Source organism: Chiloscyllium plagiosum, unplaced genomic scaffold, assembly GCF_004010195.1.
Source record: "Chiloscyllium plagiosum isolate BGI_BamShark_2017 unplaced genomic scaffold, ASM401019v2 scaf_10419, whole genome shotgun sequence".
NCBI lineage: Eukaryota > Metazoa > Chordata > Chondrichthyes > Orectolobiformes > Hemiscylliidae > Chiloscyllium > Chiloscyllium plagiosum.
This window is the reverse complement of record NW_025208895.1, coordinates 714-5969: the sequence shown is the minus strand read 5'-3', so window position 1 is coordinate 5969 and position 5256 is coordinate 714. Positions and strand designations below refer to the sequence as shown.

The 5256-nt window shown below is 44.5% G+C and overlaps 1 long non-coding RNA gene across 1 annotated transcript; it reads right to left on the bottom strand.

Moving 5' to 3' along the window:
* Positions 1-1112: 1112 nt before the first annotated feature.
* On the bottom strand, positions 1113-3488 carry LOC122546739. Its single transcript, XR_006310799.1, has 2 exons — positions 3108-3488; positions 1113-1286 (listed from the first exon to the last, which is right to left on the bottom strand). It is a non-coding gene; the product is annotated as an uncharacterized LOC122546739 (long non-coding RNA).
* Positions 3489-5256: the final 1768 nt, after the last annotated feature.

Sequence of the window (5256 nt, the reverse complement as noted above, 5' to 3'; positions counted from 1 at the left end):
GATTTGTTCAGAATGGAGATGGGTGGGACCTTAGCAAGGCCCACTTGTGTTTTAGAGTCCACCCAGAGTCCTGCGGGTGAGGGTGGGCATGATGATGATGCAGGCTGCCATGAATCGACTAAAGTTGTGCATCAAATAGGATTGATCCTTGAGTGAGCAGCTGAATTTCACGGCAAGTTTGATCAGAATGGTCAAAAAGAGTCTTAGCGTCAAAACCTATTTCTCAGGCTTTCTGTTCTGGGTTCAAGTGAGTGGGTGACACAGGGGAAAATGAGAGGGCCAGTTTTCCAGCTATGAAGAGGAACTGACACCAGCTGGTGACCTGATCTCACCAATCACCCAAGTGTGCTGAGTCGTGCCCAATAAGAGATTATAGTATATGTACAAACCTGAGATCATTCCCGGATGAGTCATAAGCTAAAGTAATGTGGGGGTGAGGGACGTTATATAAAATAGGATCAAAAGCATAAGGATCCAAATCAAATGACCACCATCGAGGAGGCTTTGGTTTTGATGCATTGAACAAAATGAGGTGGATCCTGAATCAGGATACCATCATCATGACATTAAATAGTAATATTTAGAGGACAGAGGAGATCTCTAGCGAGTAGAAGGATACGTAATCCATTAGTAACCACAAAGCAAAAAGGGAGCGTGACACAATTTTTCCACACCACTGTCAGAGGGACAGCGTATGCATGCTGCCCTATATCCGGGAGTCAGTTTTGAAAAGGGTTTTGTGCTGTAAAAGGGCAACCTGCTGAGGTCACTGGGGAGGGAGACCAGGAGATTGTCTGTTGTTTTTACTGCGGTGATGAACCAGGGACTGCTATAGAAAGGGCAGTTCTTGGACCAATGTCCGTGTTCACTGCAATTGAAACAAAGGTGTAGTTGTTGGGGGACGCTAGGGGGTAGGGGAAGCAATGAAGAGTAATGAGAGGATGTATAGGGGCATCATGGACTGTTGGGGAAGGATACATAGGAGGACCGCAAGGTCCATTGGGATGTTGTGAATACATAGTACCATTTCTACTGTCGTGCCATACTGGACGATAGTATGAAGGTTTCATTTGCTAGCTTGACTGACCTTGCAGACGAAAAGATCTTCTTTGAATCCTGGGTTTAAGGTTAGCCACTGTAGTTTGGGCAAGTTCTGTCTTGACCATGCCGATGGCAGCCTTACTCTTGGGATCCTTTAGTTCTCAGAAGTAACAAACCTCTCGGCTGAATTGTGCAACCTCAGCATCTTGCCGGTGGTTATTGTGGGTTTTAATAGCTTTCTGTACCTGATCAGGTAAGAGTCATACATAGGGCATTAAATTGGAATGATCATCCTTGTAGGTAGTTAGTGTCACCAGAGGAAGCGCCATAGCATTCCTTAAAACGGGTAAGGAACTCCTCAGCCTCTTTGCCTGAGCTGGGTTTACATGTTAAGACTTTACCTACATCAACTACACGATGCACTGCTTGATGGAGACAGGTAATAATTCAATCTGATAGTTTCCACCGGGTGCCGGACTACAAGCTGGGTATGATTATTACCTTGTAAAATTTCTCAGAACTCGCCCATTTTTCAGGCAAAAAGCTGCATTCTGAGGTGAATTAGGTCTTGGGAGGCAGCATTATAAATGGTCTTAGTCCTATTTATGTAATTAACAGATCCCTGAGGATTCCTTCCATAATCTGTAGCCTTATTGATAATGCTTGAGAGTCATGAGGTTGCCATGGTTGATAAAGATCCATAAATTGGGTTTGTCCTGGATTCAGAGCCTGTGGGTTAGGAACCTCTTCTATTCGGGAAATTTCTTTTGGCCCTCCCACATCAGGGTGAGTGCAAGATCTGATATTAAGGTCCCGAGACTTTGATTGCAAATCATCAGTGTCTTCGGGACTTATTAGTTTAGGGGCAGTGGAAATCAAAAGGAGTCTCTTCAGTGTTTCTTCCAGGTTTTAATTTTAATTGACTCTTAGTACAGTAGGCACCGGGTTTGTGGTAAGCCGAATTCCTGTTCGGCAGGACAGCTGGGGGAAGGTCATGAGCCTTGGCACGTTCGTCATCAGAGTAAGGGGAGACGGTTCAGGCAGGGAACCAGAGGTGGTCAACTGACAGGATTAGAAGCATAAAATATTTCCTCCTCCGAATCAGTATCCCCCCACCATCTACAAACGGATCAGGATTCTTTAGTAATGGGTCTTTGGAAGAGGGGAGGGTGGGGTATAAGGAACAGTCCTTGTCAGCTTCGTCCTGCACAGCTTCAATTGCAGTCTGTTGTTTATTCACCGGTTTCCTTTTTCTTTGGTGCCCTTGACGTTTCAACGTAGATTCTGAATCTTCGCGTTTTTTAAAATTTTCTCCCTTGCCTATTCCAATTCTGCTTCTAAATCATGTGCTTCACATTTATGTTTTAGTTCTGTCCAATTTCGTTCACATCCTTCCTCAGTTAATGGACTACTTGCCCTTTTAATACAGTTTTGTCTCCATGATGATTGCATGGATGTTTCCCATTTTTCTCCGAGGCTACCCTTTTCCACTCTGATTAGACTCATCCAATATGCAAATATGCATCTCACAGGATTAAACTTTCTGCAAGCTGCAGGGAATCAGTGCCGAGTCTCTGTCTGTCTCTCACACGCGTACATACACATGAACATGTTAAGAGAAATGAGGCACTCACATTCCAGATGTCTCATAAATCCTGGATGTTGCACATAGTTGCTTAACCAAGTATGCAAGAATTGTATCACTGGCCAGCTTTTTTTTATATACATGACAAAAGCAGCAGCCACCCTCTATATTTCATAAATGAAGAACACCCAACAGAACAAAACCATTACTAACAAACAAGACAAAACAGCAAAGCAAGACAAGCCAAATTGAACAGAGAAGATAATCTCGACTTAAAACCTTCACTAATCAACAACCCGACAATGAACAACAAGACTAATGATTTCTGCAAAACATTCTCAACATTGTAAAATCCTGACAGTTTCTGTTTTTAAGTCCTATTTAAATGATCTCATTTAGGGTTCCGTCAGGGTACCAAGAGTGTGAAATGGGTGAAACACCACGCAGATGTAGACAGAGAGTAATCAAGGTACAATTTTACCTTGTGGGCCCATTGGTCTGGAGTCCAACCCTTCGATGGAACTCCTCTTTTCCAGTTTCACTCAAATGTAGCCCTTGTTGGAACCCTGCTTGCAGTGCCAAATTGAGGCAGCCCAGGGAGTCCCTTGTGGACTCAGACCTGTCAGCCGATCTTGGTTCATCCCGGAGATCGTACTCTTTGGAAGTCTGGAATAAAAATAAAACTCTTACGGACAGTTTAGTTTAATTTTAAATTATCCCCTTCATTAATACCATCACCGTTACAACATAACACTGATACCTATAAGACACGCTAACTGGATTCTATTAACCCAGAAGAGTAGCAATCGCTCTTCTTCCAAGAGCCCTGGCGGGCTACTCTGTATACTATCTTTATACACCAGTTTTTTTTTACAAAGGCGGTGCTGTGGCAAACACGTTTCCTTTATAGGAATTTATTTTTACAAAAGCACTGCATGTTCTGAACTAGACAGATAACAGTGAAGGGCAATAATTCGGGAGAGAAGTAATTGATACCGAGTTTCATTTCGAGGTCAGAATCAAACACTTATTCATTTCACAAAGGAACAGCCGTGAATGTGATCACTCAATATCCTGTTTATACAAATTCACTGATGTTAAGGCAAATGTTCTTATATGCCTTACCCTCCCTGCCTGTTTATTTTCTAGTGTGGAGCAAATGTGTTCTATAATTCAACATTACATTTTAGTCTAAATGCTGAAGGACAAGTTTTCCTTACAGACATTCTCACGACCCCTTTCAAAGTTTCATAAGTTCTTTCCTATATCAGGGGAAGCAAAACTTAATGTAGTTTCCAAAAATGCCCTAACCAAAGTACAGCCACAATATGACCTCACAGCTCCTTTAACCAAAGTACAGCCACAATATGACCTCACAGCTCCTTTATTCAATGCTCTGATCAATAAAGGAAATCATACCAAACGCCTTCTTCACTAGTCTATCTACCTGCAACTCAAAGATCTTTGTTTAGCAACACTCCCCTTAACTGTCAGTCCTGCCTGGATTGCTCAACCAAAATGCAATATCTCATTTCTCTAAATTAAACTCAATCTGACACTCCTCAGCCTGTTGCCTAACTTTGTTGCAGCTTCAGATCTCCACATCACAAGGCGTACAAAAAGTAGATTTTCTTAAAAAAAAGCACCTCAAGCTCAAAGTGCACACACTCATCCCCACTCCCACTATCACACTTTCTTTATTATGGGTCAGTTGAGTTGTCCCTTTGTAACTGGATCCTTCGTATAGCCGGGTAAAGCATGCAGCTGGGACGACTGAGTGAATCCTTTCCCGCAACGGCAGTTTCCATCACTGAAAAGGACATGAGTGAATCAGATGGGTTTTTGCCCTCTGAAAATGGTTTCATCCTTAGATTCTGAAGTCCAGACTACTGACCGAATCCCAATTCTGCCATCTGCCGCTACGGGATACGAACCTGAGAGTCCCCAGAGCGGGGTTGTTAGCGGCGCTCGGCCATCGCTCCTTCCCTCCCCCTGCGATGGCGCGTGAACGCGCTGGTGCCTCCCCAGGTGGGAGGAGCAGGTGAAGCCCTTCCGGCACTGACAGCAGGTGAACGGCCTCTCTCCGGTGTGGACCCACTGGTGGGTCAGCAGTGCAGCTGACTGAGTGAACCCCCTCCCGTACATGGGACACGTGAATGGCTTCGCTCCCTTGTGGTCCCACTCGTGCGTCTCCAGATGGCTGATCCGACTGAACCCCTTCCTGCACACCGAGCAAGTGAATGGCGTCTCCCCGCTGTGAATACGTCTGTGGGTTTCCAGCAGGGATGGGGAAGGGAATCCTTTCCCTCAGTCCCCACATTTCCACAGTTTCCCCATTGGGAGAGCTTTCCTTGCGTTGGTCTGGGTTTGAAATTACAATTAGAACGGGGACATAGTCTATCCCCACCGTGAGGGATGAGACTTTGATTCCCCCAAGCTGAGTAAATGGTGTGAAGCACTTTTCACAGTCAGCGCACTGACTCTCCCTCACTCGGTGTCTCAGTATTCTTCCTGCCGCACCAGTGTCCAAAATCTTTCAAGCAAACAAAAGCAACCATGTCTTCTTGATTGGAATGGCTGCTGATATTCAAGTCCCAATGAATCAAGTGGCTCTGTCAGAAGTTGATGTA